The 23,107-nt window shown below is 53.5% G+C and overlaps 2 long non-coding RNA genes across 3 annotated transcripts; both read left to right on the top strand.

Moving 5' to 3' along the window:
- Positions 1-7,272: 7,272 nt before the first annotated feature.
- LOC140631211 (uncharacterized) lies at positions 7,273-12,862 on the top strand. Its single transcript, XR_012028838.1, has 3 exons — positions 7,273-7,530; positions 8,697-8,953; positions 12,071-12,862. It is a non-coding gene; the product is annotated as an uncharacterized lncRNA (long non-coding RNA).
- A 6,479-nt stretch (positions 12,863-19,341) lies between these two features.
- LOC140625600 (uncharacterized) lies at positions 19,342-22,458 on the top strand. Of its 2 annotated transcripts, none has more exons than XR_012024948.1 (3): positions 19,342-19,732; positions 20,640-20,740; positions 22,053-22,458. It is a non-coding gene; the product is annotated as an uncharacterized lncRNA (long non-coding RNA). The 2 variants fall into 2 exon arrangements; XR_012024947.1 differs by having other exon boundaries at positions 22,050-22,458.
- Positions 22,459-23,107: the final 649 nt, after the last annotated feature.

Genomic DNA, 23,107 nt, shown 5'->3' with positions numbered 1-23,107 from the left:
TTGGTACCAGCCTTGGGTGGGAAGTTATGGCTCAAGCATTACTACACTGGGGGTGCCGCCTGGGGTCCTAGAAGGGGAAGGGCTGGGCGAAGGGAGGGTCCTGTTGTGATCCAGCCCAGAGCAGCAGCTTTTCATAGGTAAAAGCCCTGCTGTGCAGGCTGAGGTCATTCCTGGCACGAAGTCCCCACTCCTTGCAGACGCCTGCAGGTCTGTTTTAATATCTGCAGCAACCGCATTCCTAAGTAGGGTGGGTAACAGGCTTTCTGGACAAGACTGCTTTCCATCAAAAATTCTTCCAATTCACCAGGGTCAGATATTTCAGAGAGAGAGAGCTGCGGTTTTTTTTTTTTTTTTTTTTTTTTTTTAAGGAAGAAAATAAGAATTTGTAGGCAATGACTAAAAGCAGGAACCAAAGCTGAGCAAGGTCCTGAGAGCTGGAGCAGGGAGGAGGGACCTGGGGTCATAAGTGAGCCCAAGAAAGGGACAAAAGGTTTAGGCAGTGGGAGCTGGGAAAGAGCCCTGTTGGGGTCCAGCCCGGCCAGGTCTGTCTCAGATCCTGATGAGTTTACCTGTTACCATGATTCCTTCATCCCTCCACTCAACCCACACTTGACTTCTGCTCTATGCCAAGTGCTGTGTTAGGAATACAAAGAAGTTGTATGAGTTATCTGTTTCTGTGTTGACAAATTCCCATAAAATTCATTGCTTAAAACAACACATGTTTATTATCCTCATAGTTTCCATGGGCCAGGTGTCTGGGCCTGGCCTTGCTAGGCTCTCTGCGTCAGGATCTCTTACAAAGCTGTAATCAAGGTTTTGACCCAGGCTGGAGGCTGGTCTGAAGGTTCAACTGGGGAAGATTCTGCTCTCAGGCTCACGTGGTAGTTGGCAAAATTCAGTCCCTTGAAGGCTGTCACACTGAGAGCCTTGGTCCCTATCTTGCTGTCATCCAGATACTGTCGTCAGCTCCTTGTCTGGGCTTCTCCTTGCCTGGCAGCTGGCTTCATCAAATTGAGCAGACTGAGAGGAAACAGGGTCTGCTAGCAAGGCGGGAGGCACAATTTTATGTAACCTGATAATACAAGTGACATCTTATCCTCTTGGCCATATTCTATCGAGTAGAGGCAGGTCACAGCTCCCACCCTTGCCTCACAGGACTGTGAAAACCAGGACCCAGGATTGTCAGGGACTGCCCAAGCATCCACCTGACACAAAAGTCAGACTCTTTCCTGTCTTCAGGTAATTCAGTAAACAGAAGTGGTTCTAACAGTACAGGGGAATGCGATGTACTGAACGCTCACAGTGTGCCGGGAGCTGTGCTAGGTGCTTTTACATGCATCTGCTTGAGCTCCCTGGAGTAGATATAATTAGTGTCCTTTTTTTGAGGTAAGGGAACCGAGTCTTAGTGAGATCACAGTAGCAAGAGATGAAGACTTTTTTTTTTTTTAAGATTTTATTTTTTTTTATTCATGAGAGAGGCAGAGACACAGGCAGAGAAAAAAGCAGGCTCCCTGCAGGGAGCCCGATGTGGGACTCAATCCCGGGATCCTGGGATCACGCCCTGAGCTAAAGGTAGATGTTCAACCACTGAGCCACCCAGGCGTCCCTAGATGAGGACGATTTGAACTTAAATTTGTCAGACTTCAAAGGCTTTGTTCTTACCCCTTCATTATAGGCTTCCCAGATGAGTGGTATAACAGGGAGAGTGTTCCAACGGTCCCTCTGTTTGGGGGCACAGGGCCGGCTTTCAGAGGTGGTGACGTGGAAGGAACACTGGACATAACAGCCTCAGGACCCTGGAAGGGGTCCAGGGAATGGAGTCTGCATCTGAAAGAGGACCTTCCTGTCTTTAGACATCCTCCCAGCCTTATCTCCATCTTTCCCTCTTTCATCATCAACCAGGGCATAAATAATTTACTTTGTCCCCAGATTTGGAGTACAGTGGGAGAAAGTCATAGAGTCGTCCCTGATCTAAAGATGCCTACCAAAACAAAACAAAACAAAACAAAACAAAACAAAACAAAACAAAACCCCAAAACAAAAGCAAACTACAATCTGATTCAGGGAGTCAGGGAACCTGGCGTCACTACTGCAGAAGCCCACGATAGAGTCAACATGCGTTCACGCTCTTAAGGAACCCTTGAGGCTCAAGTGGGGACCAGACCCAGGAAGAAGTCTCCGGGCACTTGCTGGGAAGGAACAGCAGCAAGTGCAAACCCAACAGCTGTTTGAAAGCGCTCTGAAGAGATATGGAAGCCAGTGGCTGTTTAGATTAGCTTTCTAATTGGCTGAGTGTTAGCAAAGCCTCTTGTGTATACAATGGGAATAGTTAATCTTGTCTATTTGTGTATCCACTCATGCTCTGTCACTCCCTGAGCTTCTTAGCTGTCTGCCTCTTGCTGTCAGTTTTAGGCCAAGAGAGGGTTTACATCGAAGGGACTCTTTCTACGCCACCCCCAGCACAGCTGGGCAGCAGGAGGGAAGCAAAAGAAGAGGACGATGATGCCAATAAGGGCCTCCGACGGCCCCCCTCCCTCATCACAGCCCGCCTGGCCTTGCCACACACATCCCAGGCCAGAGCCCCTTCCTGCGGTGCCCACCTCCCCTCCCACCCCATCCTGGTCATCGAACCCATCGTGTGCATGAAGTGGCCTCACGTATGTCATGCTTCATGACACACCTGGAAGTTAGGCTTCATCGTCCCAAATGAGAGATCCAACAGAGAGGTTAGGTGACTTGCCTGGTGTCACCCTCCAGCTAGCAAGTGGCTGAGCCAAGACTGAATTTAGTTCTCTTGGGCTCCCTTATATTGTCTCTGTTGGCCGGATCTGCCCCCACATCATGTTCTTCATATAACGTCCTTGCTCAGGAAGCCAGAAGGGCTCCCTTTCGCCCACTGTATCAGTTGTCCACTTGCCTTTGTGAACGTCTCAGGGTCCTTCGGTCCTCTTGCCCTCCCTCCCCCCATGAACCCATGTCAACTCTGCTGTGGGCTTCCACAGTAGGAGGCCATTCCCTGACTTCCCGAATCAGAGTGTGGGCACCTTTAGATCAGCAACCAAGATATGAACTTCTCTCATCAGATCCAGGTCAGGTACAAGGTAAATATTTATGCCTTGACTGATAGTGAAAGAGGGAAAGATGGAGATAAGGTTGGGAGGACGTTGAGGGTATGAAGGTCCTCCTTCAGATGCAGAAATGACCCCTTAGCCTGAAGGGCCTCCTGCCTCTGTCATTATTCACTCACCTCTGTGTATCTCTGGGCCACTTCCTTCCCTACGTTTGGCTTCTAGGTAGCTGTTAAAGATTTTTCTTTTCTTTGTGAGCTAAGCATGGTCAAAATTCCTCCTCAAGGGGCTCCCAGGTGGCTCGGTCAGTGAAGCATCTGCCTTCAGCTCAGGTCATCATCCCAGGGTCCTGGGATCGAGCCCCACATCGGGCTCCCTGCTCAGCAGAGGAGTCTGCTTCTCCCTTCTGCTCTTCCTCTCTCTCTCTAATAAGTAAACCATAAAAAAAAAATTCCTTATGAGTGCTCTAGGCTCAGCTAGTCAGAGGTGCTTAAACACATGCATTTGGAGGGAGAGTGGAGGAGGAGGAGTAATTCTTTACATAAGGTGATCCTCGTGGTAAAGATTTGGCACTGTGTGGCCAGGACATGTCCAGTCTTCCAGGACGCCCGACAAATGGGACCACGTCATATTAGGGGAACTTGATTCAGAGAATTCTAAGGTGATGGCCGTGCACATGGAAAAAACAGGAAGTCGGAGAGGTGTTAGTTTCCCCTAATCTCTACCAATCTCAGATATGACACAGCTACTACTGATTAAGCATTTCCTACGTGCCAGACGCTTTACTAAACACTCTATGAAGAAGATAACATTTAGTCTTCAAAACGGTTCTATAGAGTAGCATTGGGATTATCCCTGCTGGAAACTGAGGCTCACAGAGATTACGTCACTTGTTCAAGATTACACAGGAAGTATAAGAGCCAGGATTTGAACCCAGGGTGCTGAACCTTGGCCCTTAATTTCTGATGCCAGTGGGTGATCTCTTAGGGGTATGTGTGTGTGTGTGTGTGTGTGTGTGTGTGCAGAAGGATTCAATAAAAACTCCCTTCTCTCAGGCTGGGACTTGCGGTAAAAGAGACAGAAGGCCGAGGTTGAACCGAGGTTCCTCCTACTTTTCTAGGAAGGGGCCTGGGGTGTGGGTTCCTTCCCCACCTAGCACAGCCCTTGGCTTTGCAACTTTGCAGAAGTGGGCAGCTGGCAGGAGAGTTGCATTTTTTAGGCCCCAGGCGGCCTTCTTATCTCAGGGAGTCTTGATTTACGTTCCTCTATCTTATCTTTGCACAGGGCCCTGGTGATGGATTTCACCTTCGGCATCTGGAGGCTTGCTCCTTGCCAAGAGCACTGCTCCCGCCCCCCCCCCCCCGCTCCCCCCCATCCAGAGACATCCACGAGACAGCCCTGAGCTCGCTCTTCCATCCGCCCTTCACTTTCAGCTTCCCCCGTTCAGGTGGAGAGAGGAGGAGGACGCTCTCTCTGATTGGAGGAGGCCAGGGGGGACCTGCAGCTGAGCGAGGGTAACACTGCCACTCCCGAGATCGGCCCAGGCCTGTCCTTACTTGAGATGTGTTCGGGGAGCGGGAGAGGAACCAGGGAGCCACCTAGGACTTTCTTCTTTGTTATGACTGTTCACATGTCTTTTCACATTTAATCTTCACACCTAGATGAAACAGCTTTTGCATTCCCTTTTTGCAGATAAGGAAACTGAGGCTCAGCAAGGCTAAGGTCACATAGATAATAAACGGAAGAGTTGAGTGCCCAACATGTATCTCCTGACTAAATCCATTGCATCTTTCATGAAACATCAAGGAGGCGAGAGTTTTATCTTCTTGGAGATATGTCTCCCCCACACCTTCCCTTCATTTTTTTTACTTCTTCAAAACAGACTCATAGGTTAGATCAGGGCAGCGTATACTTTGGCAGTGGTGGACTCCAAGGGAGGGAGCACGGGGAGCAGGAAGGGGAGCGGAAAGGCGTGTGGTGTTGAGTCAAGGCCTGAGGGTCTGGATAAGATACACTTGAGGTGGAAGCTGTGCTCAGGAGGAGATGGTGGGAAGTCAACCCCTCCTTGTGCCTGAAAGGGAATCAACAGCGCAGCAGTTTCTAAACCAACAAGCACTGAGACCCTTTAGTAGGCATCAGCAGGGTGACCCGCAGTCATATGAGACCAAGACTCAAGAGAAAGGAAGGGAAGTAACATTTACTGAGGTTCCCAGCGTGCCAGACATAGAGCTAGGGAATTTACTTATTTGATCTGATTTGCCTAATAGTCTTATAAAGTGGGTTCTGCGATCCTCAGTTCGGAAAATGCTGTAGCTCAGAAAGATTAGATAATGTGCTTATGGGCTTAGAGCTGCTAAGTTGTAGAACCATGATTCAAATCCAGGTTATCTGGCCCTAACTCTGTTAGTAAGCTAGAAACCTCTCTTTTGGGATCCCTGGGTGGCTCAGCCATTCAGTGCCTGCCTTGGGCCCAGGGCGTGATCCTGGAGTCTCAGGATCGAGTCCCACGTCGGGCTCCCTGCATGGAGCCTGCTTCTCCCTCTGCCTGTGTCTCTGCCTCTCTCTCTCTCTCTCTCTCTCTCTCTCTATGTCTATCATGAATAAATAAATAAAATAAAATAAATAAATAAAATAAAATAAATAAATAAAATAAAATAAAAAAGAAACCTCTCTTTTGCGGTCTTTCTCCTGCAGATCCAGAACTGCACCTTACAGATGGCAGCCTAACTCAGTGATCTCTACTTCCTAACCTACCCTGCATACGTCCTGAAAACCTCAGAGGGATAGAGGTAGTTAGCAGGAGACACTCAGGTTACCTGCAGAAAGAACTCCAGGCGCTCCCTTGCTGACTGTGGGCAAACCTTTAAGGACTCCGACTGTGCCTTGTTCATTTTTGTGTTGCTGGTGCCTAATGCTGCTCCTGGTCAATAGTGGGGGCTCAGTAAATGTAGGCAGCTGGCTTGAACGGAGGAAACTAAGTTTGGGGGTTCAAAACCATGGAAGCAGGGCACCTGGGTAAGGGTCCAACTCTTGGTTTTGGCTCAGGTCTTGATCTCAGAGTTGTGAGATTGAGCCCCATGCTGGGCTCTGTGCTAGGCGTGGAGCTTGCTTGAGATTATCTCCCTCTCCCTCTGGCTCTCACCCCCACCTCTTAACCCCCACTCGTGCATGCGTGCACTCTCTCTCTTAAAAAAACCAACCACAGGGATGCCTGGGTGATTCAACCGGTTGGGTGTCTGCCTTCAGGTTGGGTCATGATCCCAGAGTCCTGGGATCGGGCCCAGCATCGGGCTCCTTATTCAGTGGGGAGTCTGCTTCTCCCTCTGCCCCTCACCCTGCTTGTGCTCTCTCTTGCTCTCTCAAATAAATAAATAAAATCTTAAAAAAAAAAAAAGACATAGAGACTATATTTGCAAACTGGCCAAATATACAGAGATTCATTGAGTAGAACTGTGGGAAAATGAATGAAGGGACAAGCAGTTGGAGGAAGGAGGAAAGGAGCAGGTCGATGGAGGACTGGGAGATGCTATTATAGAAGGTTTAGCTTCGCTGGGGTGGAGGACACGTGGTGTCTAGTCCCCGCTCCCTCATTTACCAGCTGAAGGACCTCGGCCGGGTTGCTTCCTGTCCATGAGGCTCACTTTCCTCATTTGCAAAGTGAAAGATGGGACCAGTGTTCTAATAACCCTTTCAGTTCTTACCATGTTATGAATTTTGACTCTTTAGCGAGAGAGTTTCGCCTCCGACCAGGATGAGTTAGGGGCTGTTGGACCCAAAGGCAAGAATGGACGAGATGGCATTAGCAAGGTCTTGCCAAGCCTGGGGGGCTGGCTGACTTTACAGTGGATGTGGCCTCCCGTTTCTAAACGTCAGCTCCATAGACCATTTGACTCAGCCTTCAGCGCCATCCAAGAAGCCGCAGTGTGCAAAGTGGCTCATCCAGGGTGGGGATCAAGAGCCGGGAAACCACCACTCTTGTGGGGAATTCTCAGCTCCCCAGTGTGCTGGCCATCTCCCACCCAGGACTAATTTGCACTGCTAATCTGTTATGTCTTTCCTGGTAATTTAGCACTTTCAGACAGTTATGGTTAGATTCTGTTTATTTTTCTAAACCTCACAAAAGCCCCATAATACAGCAAGGGAGTTAAGCGGAGAGAAAGAGGGGGAGGGGGAAGTTTTTCTAGAAATATAAACTCAAGGTTCAAATGCTCTTCCCCATCTGCAGGACAGCTGTTGTGGCACCCCGTCCATCCCGAAAGCTCCAGCATTCCATTTCAAGGCTCTCCTGCTGGCCCCCCTCCCACCATCATTCCTCTGAGAGAATGTGGCCTTGAGATCAAGGGATGGAGAGGGGCCAGCTACAGCCACCTGACACCAAGCCTCATCAACCTCGCCTATCTCTTTCCCCTCTCTGTCCTCACTGTGGGGTCAAGAGGTGGGTCACTCCTTCCCTTTGTCCGAGGTAAGAAGAGCAGGGAAATGAGGGCCCAAAAAAGAGGCTGCTTCTCCCAGCCGTGGCTGAGTACGAAGTGTGGGGACCAACTGGGCCACCTAACATAACCCTCATCTGCGGCCCCACAGGGACTTCTTGTTTTCGTCCCCAGGAGGTGGCCATGTGTCTGATTTCCCAGCTCTAGCTGGAGGGGTGGGGGAAATTGGTGTCAGGGCATTTCTGCTGGCTGGCTCGCTGGCTGGATGACAGCTTAGAGAACTGACTGAAGTTTGAGCAAGAAACCGGAAGACAAGGCCATGGCCATTTAGATCACCAGACACCCTGATGGCCCTTGGGAAGCAGAAAGGTGACATGGAAGAGGCAGACAAGGATAAGTTTTAACAGAGGCATAAAGGACTCAGAACTAGAGAAGTAGGATCTCAAAGACCCTGAGTCATCATTTAATCCAAAGTTTAGGGGATTTTTTAGGGGATGGTACCCAAACTCCAGGGGAGAGTGACTTTAGTGATCTCCTAGAATGAAAGTGAGGACATAGGTCTCTTGATTATTTGGTCTCTGACTGAATGTTGGTTGCCTCTTCCCCATGTCACCTCCAACTCATTCATTCCAGAAAAGCCCCTGACTAAGCCTAGGGATCCTCTTTTGGGGGCTTCTTAAGACTAACACGATCTGAACTTCTCTGAAGCTTGAGGTCCTGGAGGCTGGCATTTGCCTTATGGTCTCAAGGCTGCCCCTCGCTTAAACAGAAAGGGTGGGTGAGGATAACAGAAGCCAGCCCTACAGGGCCAGGTTTCCCCACCCGCTTGGCCCCATCAGGTTTGGCTTGGGTTGTTCCAAGGTGCCAAGCCTTGCTTCCTAGAAGTTTGTCCCGGTGGTCCGCAGTCATGGGAATTTATGCAGCCTGGAGCAGAGGTGTCTAGACCACGCCCAGTGACCAGGAACTTGGATGGGAACACATATTTCCCTCTTGGTAATGACTTGGGTGTCCCAAACAGGATCCATCACTCCCAAACCCCAGTCTAGGATGTTCTAACCAAGTATATAGTTAGAGGAAAATGTAATCCACATGTATCTGACTCACTGGTCTCTAATTTATACTGGAGTTTGATTCTGGGAATGGTTTGATATGTATTCTGCTTCTTTTTTTTTTTTTTTCCAACTTTTGGATTGGTGAGTTGGCCAAGACAGCTACCCTGAGAGAAAGAAGGAAGCTTCAAATACAGACATGGGGGCTCCTCCCCTAGGCCCACCTTGGGACAGGAGGCACAATAGGGCAGACCACACCAAAACCCCAGAAAGAGCCTTGAATTCATCTCACTCCCAGCTCCCCTTCCACTTGTCCTTCTCATATGCTGAGCCCTACTGAGGACAATCGCCTGGCCCGGAAGATGGCGTCACCGCAGATTTATGGCACCCCCAGAAATGCACAGAGGTGAGTCCCCCAGGCCAGTCCAGATCTTCGCTCCTCTTCTCAAGACCCCAGACCCCCTTTCTCAATGATTTTCTGTCTTGCAGTGAGTCCATCAAGAAGGAATTTCTTCCAATGTCCAACACCCTTTACAAAGCTCTGCGCCTCAACAGTGCTCCTCCTCATTTAGGGCCATTTCTGAAGGGACCCCCAGCTTCAGAGCGCTCTGCTCTTCCAACTGTGTTGCTCTTCAGGTTTTCTCTCTGCTGGTTCTGCTTCTTTTGCCGGCTCACTCAGCAAGTGTCGTGCCCCAGTAATTCTCCTGCGTGAAAATCTCAGAGTATGTTTCTGGTAGAACCTGACCTGACCTGAGACAGTGAGTTTCGGGTCAAGGGGTCCTGTCCTCTGGGACCTTGTTCCCTTATCCCCGCTTTTTCCCTGAATCTTCAAACTCCATCTCTCCTTAGCATATGCACCTATGTAACAAAAAACAAAATTAGACCTTCCTTCGACCTGAAGTCCCTGTCCAGCTATTACCCTGTACACCTTCCCTTTTGGTCATGCTTCTCCAAAACACACATCATGACCGGCCCCCCTACCCCGTCCCATCTCACATTCTCTCCTCAACCCTCTGAGTCCAGCTGACACTGGAAGGCCACCCTTCCAACTCACCACTGTAGGCACTTTTCAGTGCCTTGACTCATCGGTGGCATTTGACACCATTGACTTTTCTCTTAATCTTGACTTGCTTTGCTCCATTGGTTTGTGTGCTACTGCTCTTTCCTGGGTCTCTCTGCTACTTTGGAGGATTCTTTTTTGTCATTTTTATGCCCCATGCCCCACCCAATCTGTAAATGGTGGATGGGATCACCCATGGCTCCATGGCTATCTGTGGGTTCTCCTCTCACTCTACATACTCTCCACCTGCAGCTAAGCTGCACCCTCATGCCCATGACCCCACACCTGCACTTCCAAGGTCTCTCTTCTCCACTCCACCTTAAATTCTCAGAGATGAAGCAGGACTCAGTAGCAGGTCTCTCTGCTACCCTTGAATCTGCTCACCATCTTGGAGATGGGTGTCAATATTTCCCCAGGGCCTCCGCCTTATCCCCAACATCCACTAAGTCACCAGGTTCTGCCAATTTGACCCCTGAAGTGCCCATGCCCTCTGCTCTGGCCCCATTTCTACTGCCTCACTTCCTGATGGCTGTGGCTGTGGTCTCCTCCCAGGTTCCCTCCGGCCAGTCTTAACGATGCTCAGTGATACCCCACACAGGAGCGAGAGTGATATTTTCATGAAACAAATCTTGTCCACCAGTCCTTTCCTGAATGTTCTTGGTGGCTTCTCATCACTCTCCGGATAGAGTCTGTATCCTAAAGCAGGGCATAGAAAAGATCCTGTGTGATCTGGTTTGTGTCCATCAGCTGAGCCAGCACTCATTTCTCCTTCCCACTCCTCCTCGTCATGCTAAGGCAACACTGAAATTCATTGTTCTCTCCCAGAGCACAGCAGGTTTTCTCATGGCTCTGCATCTTTGTACTTGCTCCTTCCTCTGCCCCCGTTCCCATTTCTTGGCTTGTCTGCCAGGAAGACGCCTGTGCATACCTCAGGGTACAGCTCATGCACTGTCTCCCCCTGGGAGCTCTCCTGGATTTCTCCAGGCCTGGTTAGAGCGCCCTTTCCCTGGCTTCCGCCTACTGCACTTTGCACCTGCCTCCAGGGGGACAATCATCTTACTATACTATAATCGCTAATTTGAAGCAGGAGCCTCTGCTCACCTCTCTACGTCTACATGTCTTGAGAGCAGTGTCCCTATTTCCCATCTCTCTGCCTCCTGTACAAAGCACGGGGCCTGGCGTGTAGCGGGCACTCGATAAAAGTTTAATGAGCAATAATGCTTAGCTTTTATTGAGCACTTTCAGTGAGGCTGGACAAAATGCTCAGCACTTCAATATCCATTACGCCACGTAGTTCACACAGTTACAATCACCTTCCGAGGTAGGAGTCACTACCCCCATCTTAAAGTTGAGAAGACTGAGATTCAGAGGACCGGGCCGCTGTCCCAGGCTGGAAGGTGTGCAGAGCAGGGGGTGCTGTTTGCGTCGTCCGTGCTGCTGAACGTTCCGTGGAGGCACCCCGCCTCTCACGCTGTCCCCCAGGCCCCGGTCCAGCCGTGCTCACACGGGCTCCTGCCCATTAACTCGGGCCCTGAGGCCTGCACTTGGCCAATAAGGGTCTGGCGTTCCCAGTTCAGCAGTCTCTTGTCCCGTGTCCAAATCCTCTCTCGCTGCTGGAGTCCCACTGCCCTGCGCCGACTCTTCCAGATCTGGTGCCCGGTTTCCTGGTCTCCGGGCCGAGTTCAGCTTCCCAGCCAGTGCACACTTGGAGCCAGCAACGCCCAACAGTGCTTGGTTTCTCAGACTTGGCCGGCTTGCTAGGTCTGACCTGGGCCTTCAGTGCCAGCGCGCACCCCAATCCGTACCCTTAGCTCTGATCTGAATGCTCCCTGTGGGGACCCAGCCCTCTCGTATGCCAGGCCCTAACCCGGCACCCTTCTTGCCGTGCATGGAGTCTCCTGGTCCTGAGTCGAGAACTCGCTCTCCGCTCACGCTGACAGCAGCTCAGGAGGCAGACAGAGAAGGCAGAGGAGTGGGGGAATGCATAGAAAGTTCCAGGAGTGCTGAGGAGGGATGTCCTGAGGCAGATGGGCAGGTGGGGCTACCCCGGAGGTCCTCGTCCTCCACACCCGGGGTTGAAGGAAGAGCTCACACCCGAACGCTGGAGCCACATGCCCACTTTCCAGGCTTTGCTCAGTCCCTGTTTGTTTCTCATTATGGCAAAGCTACGATGAAAGTACGTGTGCAGACAACAGAGCTAATATTTTGTGCTCCGTTTCTATTGCTCTGTTGATGATCTTTTGTACCTGCCTGTAATTAATTGTAATTATAATTAGCAGTATGGAATCATTGAGGAGTAAGACCTGGAAGTTAGAAATCTACTGGGTCCAGACTGACCTGAAGCTATTTTAAATGATAGTGCCTCAGTGTTGTAGGACATTTTTAACAGAATGCACGTTCACACATGTTACCTTGTCCCGGCTTGGTTAATGTTTTTTTTTTTTTTTCTTTCATACAATAAAGGAGAGCAGAGCAGGGATGTAAGATCATGCCACGTTCCTCCACCGCTGGGGAAGGCAGCAGTGCTAGTGCTGGAGACGGAGAATACAGCGTTTGATCGCTCTCTACAGCAAACACAAAAGACGGGACTTGTAGAGACAGAAGAAGTCAGGTAAATCTCCTGCTGTCCCACAGCTAATGACAGAAAAGTGGGGACTCGAAACCAGATACGCCTGATGCCGACGCCTACGTGGGTCTGCTGTGCCGCGCTGCCCGACGCGAGGCCTGGTCTCTGTCTGCGGCTGTCACCACTCGTCTCTCACTGTGATCGGGGCTTCAGCGCAGCATTAAACACCACCACCTCCTCACTCCTCGGTTGTCCTGGTCTTATGTATCCCACGCAGCTTCCCGCTGGTAACCGCCAGTTCCTTGGGCCTAAGATGATTTTGCTTTAATTGTTCCTGGATGGAACACAGACTCTGACGTCCCCATCTGACTTCCTGATGAGGGGGTACCTGACACTTGGCTGTGAGCCGGATGCCACAGGAAGTCACCCTTCTCAAGAAGACAGGTATCTCCAAGGTTGTGGCAAGGGCCGTGGTGACAAAACGGTGAGAGGGCTCCTCGATGGTGTTGCCCAGGCCTTGGTGAGAACGTCATTCCAGGGGCCCCTGGGTGGCTCGGTCGGTTGGGCGTCTGCCTGTGGCTCAGGTCGTGATCCAGGGGTCCTGGGATCGAGCCCCATGGTAGGCTCGTGGGGCGCCTGTTTCTCCTTCTTCCTCTGCCCCTCTCCCTGCTTGTGCATGTACCCTCTCTTTTCCCCCTCAAATAAATAAATAAATAAAGTCTTTTAAAAAAATCTTTAAAAAAATAAACATTGTCCTAGAACTAGGCAGAGGTTTTACTGTCTAAGTGTCATGCCTTGATCCTGCTACCCGGATGGTGCTTGTCCCCTTTAAACTGACGACAAAGGGTGGGCAGGGGAATGGCCCTTTGTGGGGGGACATGGAACGAGTTCTGGCCAGGAGCTGCGACTCTGCCTCTGAAAGGGCGGGGATCTCCAGCAGGCGTCCCTGTCCCCCAGGGCTTCCCTTCTGGAACTAGTTACCGTGTCGCCCCAAGGGTCCGCTTGTCCTACTGCCGGGGCTGCCCTCCTTGCTTCCTCCACCCGAGCCTCGTGCGCCGGCTGCCGGCTAGCAGAGCAAGCCCCGAGCCTGGGTCCGGGTGTCCTTGCAGCCGAGGCCCCAGGTGGCCCCGGCACCTGGCGGCAGGTGGCAGTGTCTGCAGTGAACGTGGCCCGAGGGCGCGAGCGGACATGGATGAGTGTGTGCAAGCGTGCAGGGCGGGGTGTTTATTTATTGTAGGAGCCGTTGCTAAGTCGGGGCGTCCACCAGCAGAGCTGCCTGAGTGCCCTGTTTGTGCACTTAGCGGAGCGCAGGGGAGGCCGAGCGCAGAGACAGTGAGAGCCGGGCGGGGACCACTTTGAAGGTCCCAGGCTGCGGGCGCCCCTGGCTCTAGGGAGCCCCCACCCGCCCCACCCGGGGTCGCGGGCTCCGGGGTGCCCCCCTCCGCAGCCGCTCCTCGCCGGACGCTGCTCCACTGCTTGTTCCCCAGCAGGGCAGCTGGCCCGTCTTCCCTTCATGCTGGGGGTCTCCGGGTCACGGGCCCCCGAGAGAAGGTGGAGGATAAAAAGGCGCAATAACTGGTTCTCACACTGCCCAATCATCGCGGGGCCTTTGGCAGGAAAAGTAACCACCCTGGGCCTCCCGTTCCTCATCCACAGTGACTTCAGGGTCCCCTTGCAGCCACGCACTCAGTCGTCTCTTTCTAGAAGACTTGCAGGTACAGACTGGTTTCTTCTCATCCCACTGGGCCCATAGGTGGCACATCCTGCTCCTGGAAGGTCAGTCCCCCTCCCATCCCTGCCCGACGGCATTGCCACCCCTTAACTTGGACTTGGTTTTCCGACTGGTGCTACATCTGTGCAAGACGGGAGTTCACAGCCTCCTGGGCCCCTGAGCTCGAGCTTCCAGGTTAAGGATTGGTCCTATATTCCCCGTCTTCGGGTGGGGGGGGTGGGTGGAGAGAGAGAGAGGGAGAAAGAGAAGACACACCAACAAGAGACCCTCCCGACTCCCTGTCCACCCCAGCCCGGGGCCAGGAAGGCCTATCTCCCCCGTAGCTGAGCTGGCAGGACTTCACGGTCAGCACGTCCCCGCTGGGTGGCCCGAAGGACTCCCCAGAAGCCTCTACCTCCCTCTTCCTGTCCTCAGGCCCCAGCAGTGAGTCTGCGAGTCTCCGAGAGAGCACTGGCTCCCCAGACACAGGCTGGCTGGCAGCCAGGGGTGGTGTTCTGGCTCCTGCATCAGCCGGGGGTGGGGTGGGGTGGTGGCAGGAAGGCCCTATTAATCCCCTGGAGAAGGCTTCTTGGCCAACAGAGAGGAGTGGCTGCCTGCATGCTGCCCCTACCCCAGGGCCAGGCAACACCATACCCGAAAGTCTTTCAGGCAGGCTTTGTGCTTTGGTGCTCAGCCCACACCCCCGGGGTGCTCTGGCGGGGATTCCAGCTGGGTCTATGGGGGACGGAAGGAAGACTGGCTTCTTCTTTCTCAGGTTCAGGCTCCTTTGGGATCTATAGCTTATCCCTGTTCCTCTGAAAACCCCTGAGGAATTACCAGGAAAGAGGGTAGGCGGCCGCTTCGTCCTCCCCACCAGGCTCCAGCCCTCCCTGGCTCCCGTTTAGCCCTTGGACTTCCCCGGCGACATTTGGAGATGCGACCAGGACTGCCAGGCTCACGGCTACTCATTCCTTCTGTTCCTCCTTATGCCATCACCCCGCCACCCACCTCTGCCCCCAACACACTCAGGCACACACAGAATCAGCCTTCTGTCCCTGAGCCTGCCTGTTCCACTGGTGCCACAGAGAAACAGATGAAGAGCTGGAAAAAATTGCCCCAGGGCCAAAGAGAATCAATATGGAAAAAGCAGAGAGAGAGTGAAACCAGATACAGAAAAGGCAGCCAGCTGGGGAGGTGGTGGCCCGCCCAGCAGACCTCCTGCTGTCCTCCGAGGGAACCAGGGCCTGGGCGGGGGGCCTTGGTCTGCCTTTCTCCCCCTCGCTCAGCTGGCATGCCACCTGCGAGGCGCTGCCAGGTCCCTGCTCCTTCAGGGCTTCCTGCCCTAGTCCTGGATCCACGACATAGAATGCTCCTCCCTGGGCCGACCCCTCCCCGGGCGGGGCTGTTACTGGGTGAGCCAGACACCAGGGATCTAGGTGGTCTTGCGTCCCCTTCCTGTCCCTCCGTCCGCGTCCCTCCCAGCAGGGGACCAAAGTAAGGCTTTGCATTTGGGATGTGAGTGGGTGGATTTCATTCTTCTCAACAGCAAAGAGGAAGCAATTCTGGCCTCAGTTTGAGAGATCTCTACATTCCCAAGGAAGCTGGTACCATCTGCCTCGTTTTTCTTCTTTAAGATTTTATTTATTTATTCATGAGAGACACACGGAAAGAAGCAGGCTCCATGCAGGGAACCTGATGCAGGACTCGATCTCAGGACCCCGGGATCATGATCTGAGCCAAAGGCAGACGCTCAACCACTGAGCCCCCCAGGCGCCCCAACCCCAGAGGGTCATTTAAGGGCTGCTTCTGGGCCTGGCTCAGCGCTCTCGATGCAGGAGGGACCGATGCTACGGTGCTGAAGAGGGTCAGGAGCAGGGGTCAGCAGATAGAAGTGCCCCCTGAGTCCCCCCAGGCCACAGTTAGGTGGTGGCATTCCCAAGGGGAAAGCTCCAAGCCAAGCAAGGTTCACTGCGTCCAGGTGGATCCTTCCCAAACCGTTTCTATCACGGATCATTTCCCAGAAAGTTTCCAAGATGGGAAATCACAACTGAAGCTGGTTGTTTAGATCGGAAAATCTGGGTGTAATGTCATTAGGGAAACCAGAAAGTCGCCTCACATGAACCCCGGTGCAACCTCTCCCGGGCCTGTCCCCTCCTCTCCGCCTGTGTCACGGCAGCCACCAGCCACTCGAAGGCAGAGCTTTACCAGGTGCCACGTGCTCCCTTGTGCGCCACGACCTTGGCTCCTCGTAAGGCCCTTGGAGATAAGCTAGTGTCCGCTCCGTCCCACGGGAGCGAGAACTCGGGCCCAGGGAAGTCATGCGGCCTGCCCGGGATTGTGCAAGCCGTGGGCCGCGGCCCCTGACAGGGAATCTGGGGTTCTCACCACGGGATCCTTCCTGTCAGCAACCCAGAGACATGGGGTGGGGGGGGGGCGGTGGCGGGAAGGGATGGACTCACTTGGCCTCCAGCTGGGCCTCTTGTGGTGGCCTCAGGAGCAGAGGGGGCCGGCGAGCGCTTTCGGGGAGGCGCCCCTCTCCTCCGTGGCTCCCCTCACCTGCTTCCACCCCCGGGTCTGCCTCCCGAGTGTCTACCAAGCCAAAGCAGCTCCTTTTCTTCTTTCTCCGACTTTCCTGCCCTGAAGAGCCCCTGTTCCTCCCCTGCTTCTCCACGTCCTCCCCCCAGAGACCCTTGCCCTTGCTTTGGGAGAGAGGGCAGGGGGTCACCTGCAGAAGTGCCAGCTTTCTCGGGGCGCCTGGCTCCTGCGCTGCGCCCGCGCACCCCCTTTTAGCTTTGCCCTCACCCCACAACCTGAACCCTGTCGCGAGGCTTCTCGGGCTTGCAAGGCAAGTACCCAGGCCTCGGCCCTCAGACTTACACCTGACCTCACACAGGAATTCACTCTTCCGGGCCTTTGTGTTCCGGAGCAGAAGGCTGCGGGAACCCAAACCTGGACTTGAAGGCGAGAGGCATGAACTGTACCCCGTTTTCCCCAAGCAGAAACCTCTCCAGGCCCGTCGGTTCCCCAGGGCAGCGGTTCCTTTCACCCGATGACCTCGGCACCCCCTCCGCCAGGCCTCTCAGGGAAGGTGATTGCAAAAGCCAAGTTTATCCCGAGTAATGTAACGAGTGCATTGGGGGGTGGGGGGGGGGAGCGGAGGTTTTATACAAAACACATGTTATTGCCACTATTCTAGTTATCTTGGATATTTCCTGCATGTTTGTCACCATGGTAACTGACTCAGCACGAAACCTTGTTTGCTGGGCCCTGGGGTCCAGCGTAACGGCCATGTGGTGTCAATTTGGACCTCTTGGTGCTTTTCTGTCTCTCTGTCGGTCTCCCCCAGCTCCTGTCTGTCTTTTCATCTTTGCCTCTGTCCTCAGCCTGTCTCGGGGCCTCTCCGTGCTCTCCTTCCCAGAAAGAGCTGCTCCCCCGTCCCCGCTCTGCCCTCCCGGGGCCTTCCCCTGGCCTCTCCTGGGAGCCCTCCACCAAGGATGTCCCAGAATGGACGGGGGCCGCATCCCATGCGACAGGCAGGGGGCCGGCCTTGGGCCGACAAACGGCTCAGCCCAGCGCTGGGCTGTTGGTTTGAAATAAATCGAGGCTACGTATGGGCTGGAGGCCCCGCAGGAAGGGTGGGCTCGGGCCTGGGGAGCCTCAGGCAGGGGGAGGTGGGCTTCTGCCCCCGACTTACCTGTGTGTGTGACCGGGGCGCGGGGTCCCCACTTCTCCAGCCCTCGTTGCCTAAGACTTTTGGGCAAGAGATCGGTGTAGAATGGCAGGAGAGCTAACACCATGTGAGAGAAGCAAGAAAAAGGCGAGGGTCCCCCAAGAAGGGCGAGGCTTGGCAGCCAAAGGGCTGTGAGGCCTCTGGGCTCTCTGGTCCCCCGGGGGCTGTCACCATTCCTGGGCTGCGGCAGAGCCACGTGGACAGCTGTGTCCCTCCGTGGGGGCATCAGGCGACGGGGAGGGTGTGGACAACAGCACAGTGTGAGGAAGCCGGGCCAGCAGTCTGGAAAAAGCCATGGAAGCAGACGGAATGTAAACAGGCTGCTTCACAGGAGGTGAAGGCGTCTCCTGGCCCCCTGTCCACTCCAGCTCTCGCTCCCCTCACGCCCAGGGGAGGTCGGGCCTGGTCTCGCCAGCGTCTCTCTACCGAGCTTCCTGCGTCCACACCCTCACAGAGGCTTTTCCAGACCAGCTTCCCAATCTCCCATTTGTCCTGGGTTCTTATCAGGTCGGATCCCCACTCCCCGAGCAAGGTGGGCGCGAGGTTGTAAGGGACCCAGGTCTCTGGGCGGGGCTGGCACCTCCACCCCGGAGGAGAGGGGAGGAGGAGAGAAGGGAGAGGCAGGGCTAGGCAGCCGTGAGGCCCCCCCACCCCACCCCAGAACAGTCTCCCATTGTCCCCAGGCCGTGTCCACAAGGTTGCAGCAAGTCAGCCTTGTTTGGGGCCAGTGTCATTCAAGGAGGTTCAGTCCTATGGATGGGTCAGCGCAGCAGGAAAACAGGGAGAAAGGGCAACAGCGACATGGTTTGAGGGGTCAGTCAGTTGGGTGCAGGGGCCCTGAGGGCTTTGGGGGTGGACCCAAGGCCCAGGGGCCCATCCCAGGAGAAGGGAGTGCCAAGAATTAGGAGGTGTGTTGGGGCTCTAGTCATACGGAAAGGGATTCAGGGTGACCTCTAGTCCCAGTGGGGAATTGGAGAGCCAAATGGGAGGCTGAGGCAGGACCAAGTAGGTGGAAACTTAGGGGAGGCAGTGGGGTTGGCAGGCCTGAGAGCGCCTAGGGTCGGGGAAAAGCATGAATTATGGACCCAGACAGACATGGCTTAATGTCCAGCTCTGCTCCTCAGCCTTGGGCATGTTAGAAAACTCTCTGCAGCTCAGTGTTCTCACCTGTAAAATGGAGAAAATACCAATTTTGTAGGTTCTTGTGAGGAGTAATCAAGAGGTTCTCCGGAAAGTTCCCTGAACAGTGTCTAAGATGGTGTGGAGGGTGCTTGACAGCGTTCCCCTTCCCCTGGAGAGAGAGGATAATCCCCTCCCCTCCCGCTAAGGCTACTACACTTCTTGTTTTTGCCAGGACTGGTTCTAACCCTCTGGCTCTACGGTGGGAGAGACAGGTGCCATTGGCGAAGGGGTGACTCCAGGACTGTGAGCCTCGGGAGCAGCGGCAGGGGGTGGGCTGGCTGGCTCCTCCTGGGAGGACAAGAGGGCATCTGGGAGAGTAGTTCGGGGGGTCCCTGCCGGTTTACTGGAAACCAAGGCACAGAGCCCAAATTCACCCACTTCCTTTTGGGGGCCACACAAGCCTGGCTGAAGAGGACTCCATGGATGGCAAGTGAAGGGGAGTCCCCTCTCCCAAAGCTGTAGACCCTAAAACCCAGCCAACAGACAACCCAAGGCCCAAGGTTAGAGAGTCCCAGGAGACCAGGGGACCGGTGAGGGGGAGGGGAGGTAGACACATGATGCAGACAGCAGGAGCCAGCGTGTGAAGCCAAGGGTGGAGACAGTGACACATGCCTGGGACCGGTAGCCGACTCTGGCAGAAAGTTCTGGGCAGGCATTGGGCAGGCCTTGCTGTGGGAATTGGCATCGTGTCACTTGTGCCTCTGGCACTGGGTGTGGGACATCCGGTGTGCCAGGCTGGGCAGACCCACGCAGGGCCATTCCGGCCTCAGGGACACCCCTCTTTCCAGGGCTCAGGGTCCAGCCAGCACCTCCAATTCTGCCCAGAGCCCAAGGCAATAGGCTTCACTCGTCACGCTGCCCTGCTACCTGGCGTGAGTCAGCAGCCCTCTGCAGGCCAGTTTTCCTGTTGGACCAATGACTCCGGGTGAGAGAGAAGTGAGTTGTGAAAAAGAGGGTTCTGGTGCTTCCAGAGAAGGGGGTGGGCCCGGGACACAGAGCACAGGAGACCAAAGAAGGGTGGTGAGGTGTGAGGCGCAGCAGGGCTCCACTCACCCCACCGTGCTGCTGAAGGGATGCAGGCCTGAAGGAGGGCCTTTCCACTCCTCTCTGTCCTCAGTCCTCCCCACGGAGACCACATCTCAAGACTCAACTGTCCCCTCCCAGTGACTCAGGCTTTGGCTGCCCTCCTGCCCACACCCAAGGCTGGGTCCAGTGCCCCATAACAGGAAGGGCTGTGGTGAGGGTGCAGGGGTCGGGGACTGTGCCAAGAACCCCCAAGGGCCTTGGTATGCAAAGAAAGGCCTAGGCAGAGAGGGCCTTTGCACCTTCCTGCCGTGTCACCCCGTGCCACCTTAGGGATGTGAGTGTGGGTGGCAGCGGGGATCTGTCCTCCTCTCCCTGCACTGAGCACAACAGGCCGCTTGTTTCTCATTAACACAGTGTAGGACGTCACCACCACAGAGGGGAGGTGCATTTTTGTTCCATTTGCTGGAGCGATGGGTAGATAGCGGGAGGGATGTGCGTGCTGAGCCAGGGACGGGGCCTGTGGGATGAGGGCAGGGGCTGTGGCTATGTGGGGCAAAGCCATTTGGAGGCTACAGGAAACCACTGTCCCTGCTGGAGCCCGAGGACAATGAAGCAAAAATAGGGGGGCGGGAGCAGGGAAAGGAGGAACCAACGACACATGATGGTAGCTATCGTAACGCATTCTATTATGCTCACTGAGGGACTGTGACGATAGTTATTGGTCATAATTGTTGCTAATAGCCAAGACTGCTATTTATTTACTGAGGACCAGCCTGTGCTAGGTGGTTCACATGTATTACTTCTTTCATTCTCTCAGAAACTCTATTCTAAAGAGGAGGAAACGGAGCCTCAGAAAGGTTCAGTGATTGATCTCGTTTGCACAGCAGTGAGGCACTAAAGCTGGCGTCGGAACCCAAGGTAACTGATACCCTGACGTCGTGTCCATTGTGGCCTATTGCTCCTACCAGGCGCTAGCCTTTTCATCCAAGAACACAGTCTGGTAGATCCTAGGGGTGCTTTCTTTTTTATTTTATTTTATTTTATTTTATTTTATTTTATTTTATTTTATTTTATTATTTTGTTTTGTTTTGTTTTTTTCTAGGGGTGCTTTCAATAAGGTTGTTGTTGTTTTTGTTTTAAATACAGTAGGGGCGTCTGGGTGGCTCGTTGGTTGAGCATCCAGCTCTTGGTTTCAGCTCAGGTCGTGATCTTGGGGTCATGGGTTCGAGAGCCCTGCATTGGGCTCCACGCTCAGTGTGGAGTCTGCTTGAGATTCTCCTCCTCTCCCACTACCCCTCTCCCAGCTCGTGCGGGCTCCCTCCCTCTCTCTCTCTCTTAAATGGATAAATAAATATACTTTAGATTTACAAAGGAAACCAATTATAATAAAATATAGTTGTTGAAACATTAGAAACACATATAGGGCAATACATGTGCTTCTTTATTAGCATATTAAATAATAATATTTAAGAACTACCATAATTTCAAAATAGTGACGAATATAAAAAATATTTTGTGCTATCACCAGAAGCTGCTATGTGATTTCTATTGGTAACAAAGTCACAGGTACTGATAATGCCTATACTCTTTTTTTCTTTTTTTTTGAGATTTTATTTATTTATTTGAGAGAGCAAGAGAGCACGAGCAGGGGGGAGCAGCAGGGTGAGGGAGAGGGAGAAGCAGACCCCCTCTGAGCAGGGGGCCCGATGCAGGGCTCAGTCCCAGGACCTGGAGATCATGGCCTGAGCTGAAGGCAGATGTTTAACTGACTGAGCCCCCCAGGCGCCCCTGATAATACCTATTTCTTAATTGAAGGAATATTAAGTATCAGAGGACAGTGAAAATAAGGGTCTGGTTTTTCTTCCCATCAAAGTTCCCAGACCCCTAGAATTTTATCTGTGGATGCCCCAGGGGTCTAGACTCAAGGTTAAGAACCTTTGCTTTGGAGGGAAATTGTTACAACCTGTGTGCAAGGTGTTGGCCAGGTCCCCTGGAAACCTTCTCTCTTGCTTTGGTGGTAGCGGGTGTGCAGACCCTTTCCGGCCCACAGAACTCGGTGCCAGCCGGGGAAATCTCAGTTGGCTTCATGGCCCAGCTCTGAACCAGTCTATCCTGGTGACCTACCTGGGATTTAGGGTTGTTGGATTTAGCAAATAAAAATACAAATGGCCCACCTAAATTTGATTTACAGAAAAACAATGATTTTTTATTTTATTTTATTTTTAAGTAGGTTCCACACTCAGCATGGAGCCCAATGCAGGGCTTGAACTCATCACCCAAGATCGAGACCTCAGCTGAGATCAAGAATTGGACCCTTAACTGATGAGCCACCCGGGTGCCCCTTAAGTTTTGGGGTTTTTTTTTGTGTGTGTGTGTAAGTATACCCCATGCAATATTTGGGATATACTTATATTATTTTTCTATTGTTATACAACAAATTGCCATAAAGGTAGTAACTTAACACAAACACGTTAGCTCATAGTCCTGGGGCTCAGAAGCTGGCACAGCATGGCTCATCCGGGTCCTCTGCCCAAAATCAAACAGGCTGAAATCAAGGTGCTCTTTCCTGGAGGCTGTGGGATGACTCTGCCTCCCAGTTCAGGTGGGTTGTTGACTGGATTCAGTTCCTCCTGGGGATGGCCTGAAGTCCCTGTTGCCCTGCCGGCTGTCAGCCAGGGGGTGCCCTCAGCTCCTAGAGAACGTCCACGCTCCTTGTCATGTGTCCCCTGCCATCTGCAGGCCAGCACACCATCATGAGATCCTTCTCCCGCTTCAGATCTCTGACTTCCCCTGTGCCCCCGGTGGGGGGTCACACTTTACTTCCGAGGGCCTCACTGTGCTTATATTCTGCTCATCTCGATCATCTCTTCTCCTGCACCACGTAACACAGTCCTGGGGGCAACACCAAGAGGTGAAAGTCCTGGGGGCATCCCACGCGCTGCCTTCCACACTGACACTGAAAATGTATCTGTGGTTTCTCGGTGGTTCCAGGGGTCTTCGAGTCCTGGGTGCTACGGGCGGCCTGGCGGGTTGGACCTGTTGCAGACTTAGCCTCAGGACCAGGGTCAACACTGCTCTCTCCTCGAACTCGGGTTCCTCCCCGGGGGTAACGCTCTGGAACCCACCTGTATGACTGGGCACCAGCCGCCACGCGCAGCCTTGCCAGGCCGCAGGTGCCCCCGTGCCCTGCCAGGTCGCAGGTGGAAAGGCAGAGACCACCACACGCAGAGGTCAGGGTTGGTGAGTGAGAGCTGGGGCATGAGGGGTGGTGGGGGGCGGCCAGGG

This window comes from Canis lupus, chromosome 3, assembly GCF_048164855.1.
Source record: "Canis lupus baileyi chromosome 3, mCanLup2.hap1, whole genome shotgun sequence".
NCBI lineage: Eukaryota > Metazoa > Chordata > Mammalia > Carnivora > Canidae > Canis > Canis lupus.
The sequence above is the reverse complement of the archived record's forward strand: the minus strand, read 5'-3'. Positions and strand labels throughout refer to the sequence as shown.